General features: G+C 40.6%; 1 protein-coding gene across 1 annotated transcript in view; it reads right to left on the minus strand.

Moving 5' to 3' along the window:
• Nucleotides 1-10,143, minus strand: part of cuedc1b (CUE domain containing 1b) — a 39,282-nt gene extending 29,139 nt beyond the window's left edge. The window contains exon 1 of the mRNA XM_033631073.2: nucleotides 9,996-10,143. The gene's annotated coding sequence lies outside the window, so the exon portion shown is untranslated. The remainder of the gene's footprint in view (nucleotides 1-9,995) is intronic.
• Nucleotides 10,144-19,009: the final 8,866 nt, after the last annotated feature.

Consider the following 19,009-nt stretch of genomic DNA (forward strand, 5'->3'; position numbering starts at 1 on the left):
AGCATGTGTGGCGTCATGTGGGTGAGCGGTTTGCTGATGTCAACGTTGTGGATCGAGTGGCCCATGGTGGCAGTGGGGTTATGGTATGGGCAGGCGTATGTTATGGACAACGAACACAGGTGCATTTTATTGATGGCATTTTGAATGCACAGAGATACCATGACGAGATCCTGAGGCCCATTGTTGTGCCATTCATCCACGACCATCACCTCATGTTGCAGCATGATAATGCACGGCCCCATGTTGCAAGGATCTGTACACAATTCCTGGAAGCTGAAAACATCCCAGTTCTTGCATGGCCAGCATACTCACCGGACATGTCACCCACTGAGCATGTTTGGGATGCTCTGGATCGGCGTATATGATAGCGTGTTCCAGTTCCTGCCAATATCCAGCAACTTCGCACAGCCATTGAAGAGGAGTGGACCAACATTCCACAGGCCACAATCAACAACCTGATCAACTCTATGCGAAGGAGATGTGTTGCACTGCGTGAGACAAATGGTGGTCACACCAGATACTGACTGGTTTTCTGGCCCCCCGAGACCCCCCCCCAATTAAGCAAAACTGCACATTTCAGAGTGGCCTTTTATTGTGGCCAGCCTAAGGCACACCTGTGCAATATCCATGCTGTCTAATCAGCATCTTGATATGCCACACCTGTGAGGTGGGATGGATTATCTCGGCAAAGGAGAAGTGCTCACTAACACAGATTTAGACAGATTTGTGAAAAACAATATTTGAGGGAAATGGTCTTTTGTGTGTATAGAAAATGTTTTAGATCAAAAGCTTCAAGAGGTAGTCACCTGAAATGGTTTCCACTTCACAGGTGTGCCTTATCGGGGTTAATTAGTGGAATTTCTTGCTTTATCAATGGGGTTGGGACCATCAGTTGTGTTGTGCAGAAGTCAGGTTAATACACAGCCGACAGCCCTATCGGACAACTGTTAAAATTCATATTATGGCAAGAACCAATCAGCTAACTAAAGAAAAACCAGTGGCCATCATTACTTTAAGAAATGAAGGTCAGTCAGTCCGGAAAATTGCAAAAACTTTAAATGTGTCCCCAAGTGGAGTCGCAAAAACCATCAAGCGCTACAACGAAACTGGCACACATGAGGACCGACCCAGGAAAGGAAGACCAAGAGTCACCTCTGCTTCTGAAGATAAGTTCATCCGAGTCACCAGCCTCAGAAATCGCAAGTTAACAGCAGCTCAGATCAGAGACCAGATGAATGCCACACAGAGTTCTAGCAGCAGACCCATCTCTAGAACAACTGTTAAGAGGAGACTGCGCCAATCAGGCCTTCATGGTCAAATAGCTGCTAGGAAACCACTGCTAAGGAGAGGCAACAAGCAGAAGAGATTTGTTTGGGCCAAGAAACACAAGGAATGGACATTAGACCAGTGGAAATCTGTGCTTTGGTCTGATGAGTCCAAATTTGAGATCTTTGGTTCCAACCGCCGTGTCTTTGTGAGACGCAGAAAAGGTGAACGGATGGATTCCACATGCCTGCTTCCCACTGTGAAGCATGGAGGAGGAGGTGTGATGGTGTGGGGGTGTTTTGCTGGTGACACTGTTGGGGATTTATTCAAAATTGAAGGCACACTGAACCAGCATGGCTACCACAGCATCCTGCAGCGACATGCCATCCCATCCGGTTTGCGTTTAGTTAGACGATCATTTATTTTTCAACAGGACAATGACCCCAAACACACCTCCAGGCTGTGTAAGGGCTATTTGACCAAGAAGGAGAGTGATGGAGTGCTGCGGCAGATGACCTGGCCTCCACAGTCACCGGACCTGAACCCAATCGAGATGGTTTGGGGTGAGCTGGACCGCAGAGTGAAGGCAAAGGGGCCAACAAGTGCTAAACACCTCTGGGAACTCCTTCAAGACTGTTGGAAAACCATTTCAGGTCACTACCTCTTGAAGCTCATGGAGAGAATGCCAAGAGTGTGCAAAGCAGTAATCAGAGCAAAGGGTGGCTATTTTGAAGAAACTAGAATATAAAACATGTTTTCAGTTATTTCACCTTTTTTTGTTAAGTACATAACTCCACATGTGTTCATTCATAGTTTTGATGCCTTCAGTGAGAATCTACAATGTAAATAGTCATGAAAATAAAGAAAACGCATTGAATGAGAAGGTGTGTCCAAACTTTTGGCCTGTACTGTATATATACATATATATATACATATATATATACATATATATATATATATACACACACACATATATATATATATACACACACATATATATATATACACACATATATATATACACACATATATATATATATATATATATACATATATATATATATACACATATATATATATATATATATATACACATATATATATATATATATATATATATACACATATATATATATATATATATATATATATATATATATATATATATATATATATATATATATATATATATATAAATAATCGCCTGGTAGTTTTACTGTATACTTATTGTGATAAGAAATGTTGGAATTTTTGTGTCTCAATTTAATTGTTACTTCTATGTTTCATCTAGGTCTTGGATCATGCTATTCTACTCATGTCTATGCAGCAGCATATGTCCTTGAATATCACAAGTCTCATTCAGCCAACACTGCGCCCCTACTACGTACACACCACTCCTGCTTCAGCACCATATGATGTCCTGCATCGACACACTGATCCAGCGTATAAGCCTTTGGGCATCGATATACCAATTGATCCAGCAGTGTAAGTCTTTAGGCATGGACACTTCCAGCGGTATAAGCCTTTAGGCATGAACATACCACTGATGAGCCAGAGGAATATGTCATTTATATGATGCCAGTGGCCACCAACTGGGATGCAAACGTTGATTTTAAGATGTGGTTATGAAATGAATGTTTCACCATTAAATTTGTTCGCTCATTTTGACAATAGTTAGAAAATATCTCAATGTATAGTAAACATGATACATAATATGCCACAATGGTTAATGTTCTGCGAAGTAGATTTTATATGAAGTAATGTATTATTGTGTTCTCCTAATAATGAAAACCTGTCACTAAGTATTGTTTTGTTGGTTGACTCAAAGTTTCTGCTATCGATTAGTCAGACTGGCTACGGTGGCTGGGCTAACATTAGCCATGTTAGCTAAGGCTAGCGCTTTTATTAGCTTTAAGTAGTTTATGGGCGGACATTTAGACATATTACTTTACTATCATATTGTAAGAGTCCCACGTGTAATTACTGTCTATATGCGTACATCAGTTAGCATTGTCAATAAAGACAAAAAAAATGTATACATTAACGGCAGTACTTGTCGTCAAACCAGCCCAGTGGCATTACATTTGCATATTCATCAGGGGGCGGTACCCATCCAACAGTCTCTCAGTGCCATAACAATCTCAAGCGGCACATACCCTCGTGTGTCGGTGGAATAACAGCGGCATAAAAGCAGCATACCACTCCGAGAATCTGTATGCCAGTCTGGGGATCGGTATATACCAGTCTAGGGATCTTTATGCCGGTCTGGGGATCGGTATATACCAGTCTAGGGATCTTTATGCCGGTCTGGGGATCGGTATATACCAGTCTAGGGATCTTTATGCCGGTCTGGGGATCGGTATATACCAGTCTAGGGATCTGTATGCCAGTCTGGGGATCGGTATATACCAATCTAGGGATCTTTATGCCAGTCTGGGGATCGGTATATACCAGTCTAGGGATCTGTATGCCAGTCTGGGGATCGGTATATACCAGTCTAGGGATCTTTATGCCAGTCTGGGGATCGGTATATACCACTCTAGGGATCTGTATGCCAGTCTGGGGATCGGTATATGCCGCTGAGCAGCAATCGACATACCTTCAGCCACTTTTCAATCTCGGCGTCACTCCCGCTGTCACCGTTGCTATGTAACGCAGACATGGTGCGCCAGGCACTTACTCTTTATACACATTTATCTGCACGTTTCCATTAATTGTGCAGCCGGTGAAAGAAGGTTCTGGTGACTGCATGGTGGACTGTCGCTTCACAGGCACAGCCGACTCTGCCTTCTGATCTGACAGTATGTTGCTTTTCTCCAAGTCATTGAGCTCCGCTGATGAAACACTGACAAACCTGGATGTGTACTCAGATGGATTCAGCTTCTTCTCTCCCTCATCATCCTCTGATGACCATTCATAGGTCAATTCAAAACTTATTTTAGGAAATAAATCCATATTTTTTGCTGTTTGACAGTGGATGAATTAATTAGCCTACAACGCAACTCCTGACCTAACTGACACTAACCGTCAGTTTTGATTTGATTGTTGATTGCAATCAGCTGTGAGGCCGAGTGATACATACACAGTGAAAAAACCGTGATGTTGTACTCCAATATCATCACGGTTTTACTGTCTCTCGACCAATCAGATTGCATGGCCGGAACTAACTGTTGTATAAAATACGATAAACATTGTCAAATTAAATGAAGGAAGAGGGTTTTTTTAAAGTCAAATAAAATATTGGGGATTTATGTAAAAATATACATAGAGACATACAAATAATTATATAATTAAAGATATGTAGGCTATGTTAGGTGAATACTCCTGTCAAATGCATGGTGTTGAAAAGTTTAAATTTTGATCTTCCTTAGTCCATTTAGACTTTTTAGAGATTTTATCATAACAATAACAGTGAATATTATGAATTGTACACATTTTAATTCAATTTTAATAACATTTATCACACAACATTTTGTGGAAAAGTCAAATGTTCAGTTTATAGTTTTAATAAACTCAGTACTGTTTTTCAACATATATATTGTTTTGTCTTCATTCAATGTAATTAGCACATATTGTTATTGCGCCATTGGTTTTGGCCTTGGTGCCCCACATTTTGGCCGTGATGCCCCAATAAATTTGTATTTATCAAAGGCCAAAGTGGCCATGCCCTAAAAATGACTTAATTCCAGGCCTGGAATACCTACCTCAGAAAAATGTTGTTCAACATTGATATTATTGTTAAAATTGTTCAAAAGCTGTAAGAGAAGACGAGAGTCTAAAGTTTATTGTTTTTATGGTCAGTGTCAGGCTGTCAGCTGTTGCATTTAAGATAAAAACAGTGTTCCCTCTCTGCTGACCAGAGTTTATGTGCATTGTGTCTCTTGTATGAGGCACAATCATAGGCTTTGTTATTTAATGATATTTTTTATTATTTATTTATAATTTTTGTTACTTTTCCTTTTGTATCAGGAAATAAGCACAATAAATCTTTATGTTGAAAAAAATTGTGAGAGAATCGTGATCTCAATTATAAGCCAAAAAATTGTGATTCTCATTTTTTCCATAATCGTGCAGCCCTAGATGCACCACAGTGCATCCACCACCTCAGTCAGTCAGTAATCAGTATTTCCACTCAGGTGCAAACTGCAAACATGAGTGGAGGAGGCAAAGCTGAACTTTTCCCACCGGCAAAAAGGACGAAGTCGGTGGTGTGGGAACATTTTGGCAGAAGAACCCACTTTGTCCCGACTTTGTCCCGACTTTAAAGAGCATCAGAAAAATGAGTGGCCGCGGAAAGACCGGAGGAAAAGCCAGAGCCAAGGCAAAGACCTGCTACTCCCGTGCTGGGTTCCAGTTCCCAGTCGGCCGTGTTCACAGGCTGCTATGCAAAGGAAACTATGCGGAGCGTGTCAGTGCCGGCGCCCCTGTCTACCTGGTGGCTGTGCTGGAGTATCTGACCAACATTGATATTTGCTGAAACCAAAATTTCCCTTTAAGAAACGGCTCTATTAAACTGTTAACAGGTCTATGTTAGCCTACACATCTAAACAACTGGTGTGATGATGCGTTGCACTGACAGGAGATGCCTGGTACGTGCTGTCGCTCATGAATGGTCAAACGAATATTAGCCTACCATTTTAAAGTCTGCAGTGAAACTTTTTAATTTAAAGAATATAATTTACAAGAAAAGCCCCAAGCCATTATGTTAACCTTTTTCTTTTATTGTATTTAATTGTATTACAAGTTATTGTCTATTTCAGTTGTCTGTTTTATTTAATAGGCACTTGATCCTAGTTTTGTACATTATACCTGTAGTTTGTAAATGCATTTTTTTGATAAAGTTTGGGGCGGTGGGGGCGGAAGAGAGAGGAAAACTGCGTGGTGCTCGCCATGTAGCATGCTCTATCAACCACAACAACAACAACAACAACAATATGGCATCGCCAACATACCTGTCAAAATGATGAAAGAGGATGCGACGAGACGATGGTGCGCCAGTATTTAAAGTTTTACTTTGGTGAACACTTTTACTTTGGTGAATTCCAGATCCGCTCTCTAGACTGGAACCAGAATCCAGACAAAATTCAGAGTGAATGGAAACCAGGCTCTTCGAGGAGCAAGAGGTGCTTCGCTACTACCCCAGCATTACTACAGCATAACAAAGTCCCACTCTTTGAGCATAATGCAGGATCATGCAGCATCACGGGAGACGGAATCCTCTTTGCCAAGAAAGCGCAAAAGGGAATCAAAAAGGCATCGTGACCGGCGAATTCAAAAAACGAGGGTCAACATCGTGGTAGCCTTTCCCAGGTGGAAATCTGCTGAAGGAGAAAGGTAATGCAATCATAGGCCAGCGATGATGCGAGGAGAGGATGAGGTGTGTGAGGTTGAGACGTGATTGGTTTGTTTGGATTTACACCCGCCCCAACAGTCCTACGATGTAAACACAGCCAGCATGGTGAGGGGGAGGTTTGTCAACTCGCGTCGTGTGTGTCTGTGTAGGAGCCTGAATGAATACTCCATGAAGTATCGGATGACATGGTTTCATCAATGTTATCATAGCTTTTTGGTACACAGAGGCTACTGTTGTTGCAATACGCGTTTGAAACAGTGAGGCGCTAGAGTGCGCTATCCGTTTGAATGCAATATATGATTTCAACATTAGATGGGAGAAATTCCTACACACTGTGGCTTTAAAGCCAGTATCTGCCAATACCGTTGATGCGTTGATTTTATTGTGCATCCCTATTGTAAATATAGCATACTTAATGATATTGAGTTTTTGGCCAAAAACTGACTGTTTGAGGCAGCGTTTGCTTAGCACCATTTGATTTTACCTACGTGACACCAGGATTTTCTACCCAGACGTTATTGAAATAAACACTATTATTCAGTCTATCCTGGGAACATTGCTGTGGGTGCTCTGAGTCAGTGTTTACATACAAAGTTAAGTCGAGCTAAGGTTGTTAGAATTGGACCTTTTGCTGTCAACCTATTATGTCACAGACCAAACAATCGACAAACAAGTTAGCTGCTGTTAGCTAGCGGCAACAGCTTTGCACATTTCCTGTCCAAAAATGCACAGCTCTGGATGTGGATTTCACCATCTTGTTACTGGCTTCTTCTTCTGTTATACATTTAATGCTATTCAACCTCTGGGTCAGGGCGGCACGGTGGTGTGGTGGTTAGCACTCTCGGCTCACAGCAAGAGGGTTGCTGGTTCGATCCCGGCTGTGCGGAGTTTGCATGTTCAGCGTGGGTTCTCTCCGGGCACTCCGGCTTCCTCCCACAGTCCAAAGACATGCAGATTGGGGACTAGGTTAACTGATAACTCTAAATTGTAGGTGTGAATGTGAGCGTGAATGGTTGTCTGTCTCTATGTGTCAGCCCTGCGATAGTCTGGCGACCTGTCCAGGGTGTACCCTGCCTCTCACCCGATGTCAGCTGGGATAGGCTCCAGCCCCCCCGCGACCCTCAAGAGGATGAAGCGGTTAGAAGAAGATGAAGATGAACCTCTGGGTCAAAGTCTGGGGCGGAAACGGTGGAGCATGCTCCGAGTGCCTAGGCCAGTTTGGGTCCAATAGACGGTATACATGCAGGAGTTATTTGACTACCCATCGGATTATCTGGAAGTGTTAGTCCAACTCTGAGAAATTTGATATAGTACGATTACAGTCAGACTAACACGCTTACATGTATTTTAAAAGTCTAGTTTTAGTCCTGACTGGTCTGGCCCTGGGGTCCAGGTTTCTTCTTAGTCATTAGTTCAAGGTCCTCACAGTTTAATACATTCAGTGCAGTGGCGGCTGCTGGTCTTTCAAACAGGGGAAGCTCACTTTAAGTTTACATCATAAAATTTGTCATATTGTAACGAGGCAGTAACTTATAATTGAAGCCGTTTTTCAACCACACTCATGCCATAGAACCACAGCAAAACACCTCAAAGATTTTCAGATGGCTTTAAACACCTGAACTGTGGTGAAAATGAGCTATATCCCTTACGGAAATAAGGATCTCTGGACGGCACTCTGTCAGAAGACTCCACTCACAAATATCCACATTGGACTGAGGTCGAAATGCGACGATGCCGGTGTGTATTTCCAAAGCGCTGTCAGTCACAAAGGGGTTAAGCCTTTTAGACGATTCCTCCAATCATCATGCATACACCGAGCGTCCTCTCCCGCCTACTGCTTCATTAGGTCCCAGGGAAGCTAAGCCTCCCTGGAAGTGACGATTTTGTTGCATTTATCAAATGACCGTCTCGCTTTACTGCATGAAAAAAAACCTGTTCAGCGCTGTCTCATAGGAATGCATGGAGGCTCCGCGTCCGCCGTGCTGACACGAGAATGTATGACAGGGAGGTCGCGTTTGCAAACTGGTGATAAACAGCTGACGTTTGAACATCATAGTCATGATGTTAAATGCATCCTAGTGCACGTTTAATGCAATGTAAATTCTTATTTTAATGTAAATTCAATAGAGCATATTTGACCATTTCTTGTACGAAATTTTAGGGGACGTTCAGCCTCCCTTGTTGTCTCAGAGCAATCGCCCCTGATTCAGCGTCATACTTGCATTTGTCTTTCAGCTAGTTTGCTGTCTGATAGTCACTCACTCTACAACAGGAAACTGCACTACAAAATAATAGCTCTGTCGGAAATTCACTGCACCTAAAAATAAAGTGTGTGAGTCCATTCAGAATGAATCCTGCAACCCACTTTTGGACCACCACCCACCAGTTGGGAACCACTGATCTATAACATCTTTCCTAATTAATCATCAATGGGGCAGCTCCAGAGTTTAGACCCGATGGCATTACAAACTTGCGTTTTAGCACTCTTTTTTGGATTTAGGATTGATTTATTTATATTTACTAATATTTTTGGTCTTATATCATAGAAATCAAATGTATGAATTTGGAAAATGGCTGTAGTGTAACTTTAATTAGGGGAGAGTTTATTCAAAGGAACAGCTGACAAAACAAGAAGTTGATTTTACCGTATTTTTTTGTGTCTCGTTATCGGATGTAAGCCGAATTAAAAAGTAGACCATACGGGGTCGTAAAATCTCGTAACCTGTGTTTCATAATGTACTTGTATGTGTCCATATGCAGTACTAAATTAAAATATTATTTTTGACGTGTGGCATAACTTAACTGTGACACTAGTTTTCGTGGTCTGTGCATGTGCTTGTTATTGAGAACAGGTCGCTGCTAACTGGCTAACGGTAACGTTACTCCTCAGCTATTAGCCAACTCACAACTGTCAAATGTTGCTCTCAATATCGGAATTAACGTTAGTAGTCCGACGGAAATATTAAATAAAAGACCAACGTTATAGCGCCGAGTCTCTGCTACAATAGCCACTGTTAGCAGCGACCTTTGTCAAACAAGGTTTAGCAGCGATGTGTTAGCTGTTGAAGCTAACTAATCACAAGCAGACACATAAGGTCCTCCGGACAGGGGATTGTCGTATAACGCTACAAGGCCTCGGTCAGCATCCGACCCACATTAGCTCTGTCTAAATATGTTACCCAATTCAATACACCAACGTTACATTCATTTTCATTGTAACACATGCATAACGTTACTACTGGAAACGACACTTTTCCATCGCCGTGTTGGTGTTTACAAAGACGAGTGGTAAACTGGGAGAAATCTTCCCACCAAAGCCAGTAACGCTAGTTAAAGCTGTGCATCGTTATAGTCAAACATTTTTGGCGTAACTTACAGACTGAGGTGCAGAGAGCGTCCAGCTGAACAGATTATATCCACAGAAACACAGCTGAGCAGCGGGACGGTGGCTTTCAGCATTGTAATGGGAGGCAGAAGGATACTGTCCCTCAGCTCAGCAGCAGATATGCCATTAAATTCAGCTGGCAACCGGATGTCATATCAGCCACAACACACTGAGAGCTTCAAAATAATACACGTATGCGTATACTGTGGATGATGTGCAATATTAAAATCAAGATTAAAAAAAACCAAAACACCTATCATAGATCTTTGTTACCCACACGTGCATGATTATAACAATTATAAATGAATAAATACAATATGTTAATAATATGTAGACCACTTAAAGGGACAGTTCAGATTTTTTGGGGTTGTATGCGGTATTATCGATAGTCAGTGTTTTCTGCACACCCCCAACTCGGAGAAGCAGGCTGGAGTACTGCCACAGAAGCAAAGCAATATACTGCTGTGGATGGGGGCCAGCAACAAAACTTATTTTAGCCACCTTAAAAAATCAGTTTAAGAGTACACAATACTAAGTGTATTTTCGCTGCTTTATCAATCTTTCCAACAGACAGCCTATTCTGAAGGGAAAGCTTTTAACGGTTTCGGTTCCGCATCTACACTCTTGTCAAAGCCACCAGACTCTACTGAAATTATTTTAGCACGCTGAACACATGAACTGCTGGTATACCACTGCCTTGATCAGTTAGTTACTTTGCATTATTGTGACTTCGGTGAATCTGAACTAATCCCTTTAAACACCAAAGTCTCACAATAACACAAATTAAAAGAACTGTTCGGGGCAATGGTAGACCAGCAGCTCCTGTGTTCAGCATGTTAAATCATTGCTTTTCTCAATGGAGTCTGGCTATATTCTCAATATAGCATACACTTAAACTGATAGTGACATTTTGTTGCTGACCTATCCACAGCAAAAGACTGCTTAGCTTCCATGTCAAACATGTACTGTATGTAATATACTGTCTATGGAAAGAACCCCATACAACTCCACTTAAGAAAACTGAACAATCCCTTTAAGTCACTGATAAGAATATGATCTACAACACCATAAAGATGCAGTTCACAAGCTCTAAAGAAGATTATCAATGGAAAAGTTATTCTTTTGTCATTCTATTGAGGGTAGTCCAGTAATAGTAAGTGTTTATGGTAATATATGCAATATGATAGTGTGTATAGTATGTAGGAAAAACAAACTAACCAGCTTGTCAAATGAAGAGTAAAACAACATTTAAAAAGCCTACTGACAGTCACTGACTGAAAGAAAGTTGCATAAAAATATTGTGTTTTTATGCAACATACCAAATATAATTTTTTTTTTGTTTTGGTATAAAATGATGCAAAATATGTTAAGGATATTTTCATTTGATGGAATACTATATCCATAAAACATGGCACCCTATGGTTGAATATTCATTACAAAGCATTATTTTAGAACAAGAAGACATTGTATGTGGTTATTTACTGTCACAGGTGTAGGAAAGTTATCTATTTAAATAAACTGTACATAAATCAAGAGTTAAAGAGGTAAATAAATATGCATTATATTCACTACATCACTACTCCTTTAAGCATATTTTAAAGTTTATTTTGAAGGCCAGTTTTTTTTTTGTATCCTGTCTTTTTTCATACAGCTTCTGGGGCCTGGGGCCCTTTAAACACCACAGCAGATGAATGAACACTAGACAGACAACAACACAGGTTTCCAATAAATGGCTACCTGGAAAAACTGAGATGGATTTCAGTGTGAAGCTGCTCCTACTGCAAGGTTAGACTTCTCCCATAATGCAGTTCAGCACAACAACCCTGGCTTGTAATTCTCCATCATTAAAACTATGTCAGATGGGTGAAAACAGGTCATCTTAGGTAATTCAGTTAACTATTACCAATGATTCACTGTCAGTTATGATCATTTTTTGACTTTGAGGATGGTGTTGTTATTATTATTATTATTCATCCATTCATTTTCATAACAGCCTCCTCTTGAGGGTTGCGGGAGGGCTGGAGCCTATTCCAGCTGACATTGGGTGAGAGACAGGGTACACCCTGGACAGGTCGCCAGACTATCGCAGGGCTACACATAGAGACAGACAGCCATTCACACTCACATTCACACCTACGGACAATTTACAGTCATCACTCAATCTAATCCCCAACCTGCATGTCTTTGGACTGTGGGAGGAAACTCCACACAGAAGGGCTCCCTCCTGGGATTGAACCAGGAACCCTCTTGCTGTGAGGCAACAGTGCTAACCACCACACCACCGTGCCATCCTATAATTATTATTTTTATTATTATTATTATTAGTAGTAGTAGTATTTTATAATTATTAACATTATCATCATCATTATCATTAGGGTCCGGGCAGCAACCTATTAAAAATTATGAAGTTCATCACTCTGTTTTTTTCAAAAACTGTAGAACTTCTTAAACCTATCTCCTCCCACAATTTTTGCTCAATTGACACCAAACTTGCTACAGAGCATCTTCAGACTGTCCTACAAAAACTGTTTCTCAGATTTTTGATTTATCAAAAATTGAGCCTACAGTGCATCAAAATGTTTGACTGTAAATGGCACTGTAAACATATACTTGCAAATTCTTGCTAAATAAATCTTCAATGTTCATGAAAAAAAAATGACAAAATTCTAGAGTCATGGTAGATGATGTGTGGCAGAGGTTGTGAGTTCAAGCCTCAGCTGATGCAAAAGGCAGATTGTGTTGCTAAATTCCTAAATGTCTTCCAATTCTTCTGCTTGTTGCTCAGAATTGCCTAAAAATGCCCGGACCCGACCCATCGCTGTGCAGCAGCTATAATTATGATTGTATTTATTGTTATTATTATTATCATTATTATCATTATTACCATTATTATACGCATTATATAGGGCTCCTTTTAATATAGATAAAAAATCAAGGACACTATCTCAGAACCACTCCAACCTGTGACATTAGAAATGACCATAGAGTTGAATCAGATCCTCTCTGACACAGCCAACAACAACATTCTAAGCTTCCTTAAGGCAGCATTTATCACAGGGCCGTTAAACTGGACTGAAACATAGCAGTGGTGAACCTGATCTAGAGGGTACAATAGCTGTTGGTATGATGAACAGCATAATTCAAACCTGTCTGTAGTGTGGTGAGGACTGCAGATTGCAACCAGCTAAAACCTCTCCAGATTAGAATTCCTTCAGTGTTCATTGTTCAGGAGGTTTTCACTAGGAGCCGAATTATCTGTAGAGGTCTCCTCCTCTCCGAACAAACAGACCAGGCGATTCAAACCATTAAAAACACTGAATAAAGCAGTTTGACATTACAAATCAGTCTTTGTCCATCACTGTTCGGCATGTCCAAGACAGGCCACTAGTCCAGCGCCTGCTCATGTATGCTCACCGTTTTTTCTCTGATAACTTAAGATCCAGACGTTCAGAAGGTTTTACAGGGAGCTAAGTTATCCACAGAGGTCTTTTCCTCTCCAAAAGAGACCCAGTGATTTAAACCAGTAAAAACACTGACTAAAGCAGTTTCATGTTAAAAATCAGTGTTTTTCTGTCACAGAGGGGCCTCTAACTATGGTGGCCAACGCGAAAACACAAATTTCCCTGTCTAGATCCAGTGTTTGGTTTGTCCACTCCGGGCTACTGTAGAAAAATGGTGGTGCAACATGGCACGAAAACTAAAAAAAAAAAAAAACTAAACTAAGCATAAAAAGTAAGGAAATTTTTGTTTGGTAGATTATTTCTTTGTTGTAACAGTGCTTTTTGGCAATAAATCTTATACTGTTGGAAAGTCTGTTTATTTCCCTTTTAAATGGTGCCACATTTGTAAGGTACATGCATTTGTGGGATGAGCAGCAGAGCTGAGTATATGGGTTGCACCCATGAAAAATGCCTGATTGGCACCTGTTGGTCAGTTGGTGTCTGCTCCAAGAATCGGCATGCCACATTTGACTGATCTGGATAGGGCCAGTGCGATTGGGCAACTTAAAGCTGGTGTTCCACAAATCCAAGTTGTGGCATTATTTGGAGTGAGCCTTAGTACCAGCTGCAAACTGAAAGGCAACGGGGGTTATCAGAGACAGGCCGCAAAATGGGCATCCCAAGAAGAAGACACCCAAGAAGACTATTTCCTCATCCTGTCAACACTTAGGAACCGTAGGCAGTCTTCTACAGATTTGCAGTCAAGGTTTGCAGGATGATATGGTTGACAGCTCTCTGCCCAGACAATCAGGAACAGACTGCACGCAGCCAATCTCCGGTCTCATAGGGCTGCCAGGAGGCCTGCCATGACTGCCCTTCACCGTCAGGCACATTTGCGCTGGTGTCGGCAGCACACGCACTGGAACCTGAACATGTGGAGGAACGTTATGTTAAGCTATGAGTCCAGATTCTGCCTATGGCAGTTGGATCATAGGGTCAAAGTGTAGAAAACACGTGGAAAACGCTTTGCTGATTGCTGCACTGATAGAGTAACATCTTTTAGTGTAGGCAGTATGATGGTATGGGGCGGCATCTCCCTCACTGGAAAAAACGAGGCTTGTCATAATTGGAGGCAATCTCTGTACAGAGAGATATCAAGATGAAATTCTGCAACCAGTGGCAATCCCATATCTCCACAGTCTGGGACCAAACTCTGTCCTCCAAGATGACAAAGCTCGCCCCCACAGAGCGGGGTTTATCAGAGACTACCTCCAGAATTTGGGAATGGAGAGGATGGAATGGCCTGCCAGCAGTCCTGACCTCAAACACACTAAACACTTGTGGGATCAGCTTGGGTATGCTGTTCGTGCCAGAGTGACCAACACAACCATGTTGGCTGACTTGCGACAAATGCTAGTTGAAGAATAGGATGCCCTTCCACCTCAGTGTGGGACCAGGCTGGTGACCAGCATGAGGAGGAGGTGCCAGGCTGTTGTGGCTGTTTATGGTTCTTTCACATGCTACTGAGGCTCCTGTTTGTTAAATGAATACATTGTTAAATTGCCAATATGTCTTGTTTCTTCAGACTTCAATCATTCAATCCACCAAACAACACCAAACAAGACTCAACAGCAAAAAAAGATGTTTGGCATTGGCAGAGAGGATTTGGCAAATTTTTCATGGGTGCAAACCACATACTCAGCTCTGCAGCTCATCCCACAAATGCATGTTTCTTACAAATGTGGCACCATTTAAAAGGCAAATAAACAGGCTTTCCAATGCAATAAGATTTATTGCATTGTTGCAACAAAGAAATAATTTACAAAACACAGATATCCTTACTTTTTGTGCTTAGTTTAGATTATCAACCGAATCATCCATCAAAGAAAACATACTTAATATATTCCATTCCTGCAATACATCACCCTGAATCCTTCGCACTGGACCTTTAGCGTATATCGCAAGGCATTGTCTCATGTATGCATCTTATGAAACTATGACAATTCACTCTGCTGCATGGGATTTAGATGTTTATTCTCTTAGCCTCTTAAACAGTAGACAATTTGGAGGAATAATCCCAATACAATCAATGAGGGCCAAATCATCAATTAAGTTGATAAAAATGGTGCTTACAGTATATCTATATGTTTTGGCAATGCCCAGCAGTATTCTTTTTATCCAGGAAGTTATTAGAGTTTTATCCAGGTTTCTGCAGAGAACTATTCCCTGTTGTCAGTCTGAACTGCTCCTAAAAGACAGTTCCTCTTTTAAATCTGTCAATTTCAGTTTCTCTATGGGCTACACAGTCCCTGTACATTTTTATGCTTCCAGGGAATACCTTACTTTTCAGGGATTGAACTGCTGATCTTCTGATTTGTGGATGACCTGCTCTACCTTCTGAGCCACAGCTGTCCCACATTTAAGACTTTTTTTGATGCCAGTCGGCAGGGGTGGGTGATATAGCCCTAAAATAATATCACAATATTTCAGGGTATTTTTGCAATAATATTCTTGATGATATGACAAATATATTTAAAAATATATATGTTCTATTATTGATTAAAAAAAAACAGTAGTATTGTAACAAAATAAGTGATCTAGTTTTACAGTTTGCTTTCAAATATTCAGTAAAAACTAAAGAAAAATGATCTCTCATTTCTTAATTTGTGAACAACATTAACTCAGAGTGAGATTCAGATTCTGTATACAATAATAATAGTTCAACAAAATAAAATCTACCACAAATTACACATTTAAACAGTTCCCAAATACAAAAAAAAATGTACCCTGGGATCTCTATATATCAATCAACAGCAAAATCCTAAATGATTGAGTTGGTTTTTTTTTCCACCTGGACCTTTATGCTCTGCCATTTCTCCTCTAATCATCACGCTGTAACCTATGACACGCTGTTATGCTAAAATAACTATCGCACTGTCACATACGTTTTTTTGTGGAGCTGCAAGCAATACGTGGGTTTACATTACCAAAGGTTTAATAACTTGACGACACCGAGAGGAGAGAGAGGAGAAGGAGAGACACTGTGCTGCTGCCGGAGGAGCCGCTGAATAAGTTCACTCTGCAGGGAGGGTAACTTGTGGTAACTCACTTTAAGAGTCTGAAAGGTCCGGTGCTGTTCAAAAAACATGCTCAGGCAAAATTACGCCCCAGTGTATTCCACACTACTGGAGCTGCTCCTTTTTTTGGAACCACCGCAGAGTCGCTAATAATTTCACTTTCAGCCATGTTTGTTGTTGCTGTGGGTAACAGTATGACATCAATATTACAAGTCGAAATCGTCAATATCATGATATGGCCAATTTGCATTGAATTTATACTTTCCCATGTTGTCCAAAGCACAGTGACAGTCAGCTAGCACACAGAGATTCAAGACATTTTAATACCAGTTAAGGCCTTGTTTTTGAAAAAATAAATTCAATGCATTTTAAGACTTTTTCGAGCATCCGTGTTAACACTGTTCTTAGATACAGGAGAAAATTTCCAGCACATTTTACTTATTCTCTAATTTTCCATGTGTTTTCCATGACTACAAAATTAGTTATCTGCTCTTCCAGGACACGAAGGAGCCCTGGTAGCCCCTGTTGTACAACTTCATCTGCAGCAGGAGCACTTATTTTGCACCAGTGATCTATCATTTATAATCATTAACTGCTCTTATCAGATGTCCACTAACCAACAAAGCAATGTGACCAAGACTTCCCATAAATCCCTTCACCAATGAATGTGAGAAATTAAAGGACCATAAACACTTCCAATAACTTTTATTTTTTTCCCCTAATAGACCTGTACAATCAACAAATCAAACTTAACATGAGCCTAGCAAAACTGATCTGTACATGTCAAATGCTTTTGGGCACAAGAGCTTCACACCCATTTAAATAATCAAATGATGACTTGTCTAGCTATGCAAACACTGAAAAATCAGTCCCACAGCTTGAGAACATTGAGTGACTGAAACAGAGGCAGGATGAACCAGAACAAAACAAACCAAAAAAAAAAAAAATGTTCCCTTTATATCTCTTTCTCTCCAGTGTTATAGAAAAGTACAGTCAAATATCTTATTTACAGAGAAATGAACAAAACTAGTTTGATCAAACAGATGCTTGAAGGTGTGGTCAGGGGCTTCTGGTTTGTTGTCTTAGAGCAGGGGGGAATATAATTACCTGGATTTAAAAAAGGAAGGACAGACAGTTCATGTGAAACACAGAGGAATAATGCACACAAGCCAGCAACAGACAATATGGCTACTGCTCCAGCACCAACTTGAGGACACCTTCTTCAAGAATTTCTACATCTCATATGTAATTATTTGTCAAAATGCTTAATTTCCTATACATCTCATTTTTCTCTGTCAAGCACAATCATGCCCATTTCTTCCATCAGCTGCCCTCAGGCAAACCATTCCTGAGATACATTATTAAAATGAAGTATTATTGAGGAGTTGTAGTGTTCTTTACATGTTGACAACAGTTATGCAGTTAGCTTTCCTACTTCTTAGTTGTGTCAAATGTAACACTTTAAGAGATAGTTGGGATGTTTTAAAGCGGGGTTGTATGAGGTACTTATCCATAGTCAGTGTATCAAATACAGTTGATGGCGGTTGCCACGGCCCCAGTTGGGAGAAGCAGACTGGAGTCTGACACGGAAGCTAAGTAATGCATGGCTCTGGATGGCAACAAAAAAGATTTTCGCCATCTAAAAAATTCAATACAAGTTTAAGTGTACGCTATATTTTGAGTATTTTCAGCACTTTACCGTTAACAGTTAACAGCTTCAGTTCCCCATCTATGCTCTTGTCAAAGCCACCAGACTATATTGACAAAAGCAGTAATTTTAGCAAGCTGAACACAGGAGGTGCTGGTATACCACTGCCATGACCTGTTAATTAGTTAATTAGTGTTATTGTGTGACCCTGATGAATCCCCACTCACCCTTTTCGACGCCAAAGTCACACATTAAAATACACAAAAAACTGTTTGAGGCAGTGGTAGACCAGCAGCTCCTGTGTTCAGCAATACTAAATCAGGTTTTCTCAATGGAGTCTGGCTTTGAAAGAAGCAATATAATGGCTTTGTTTCCCCATTGGAAAACACTGTCTGATGTTCAAGTAAAGCAGTGAAAATACTCCCATCATAGAGTACACTTAAACTGATACTGATTATTTTAAAGGTGGGACTTTTTTTTAGATTGTTAAAATATTTTTTGTTGCCGACCCCTCCACAGCAGTACATTGCTTAGCCTCCATGTAAGACTCCAGCCTGTTCATCCAAACTGGAAAAACTTGCCAATTGACATCTACTGCATGTAATACACTGTCTATGGATAAGTACCTCATACAATCCCACTTCAAAAACGAACTATCCCTTTAAAGCCCGACCATTTCCCCATTCTGTCAGTTTAAAAATAAAGCTGCCTTATTGCTAGAATAACAGTGATTTCATTTCCATTGAAAAGACACTGAATTTAAAAATATGAAACACATGTTATTTAGATTACAGTCATAGTGGAAATGAATGCCTTACAGGGTTCATTCAGCCCCCTCAG

Source organism: Epinephelus lanceolatus, chromosome 4 (assembly GCF_041903045.1).
Source record: "Epinephelus lanceolatus isolate andai-2023 chromosome 4, ASM4190304v1, whole genome shotgun sequence".
Classification (NCBI taxonomy): Eukaryota; Metazoa; Chordata; class Actinopteri; order Perciformes; family Serranidae; genus Epinephelus; species Epinephelus lanceolatus.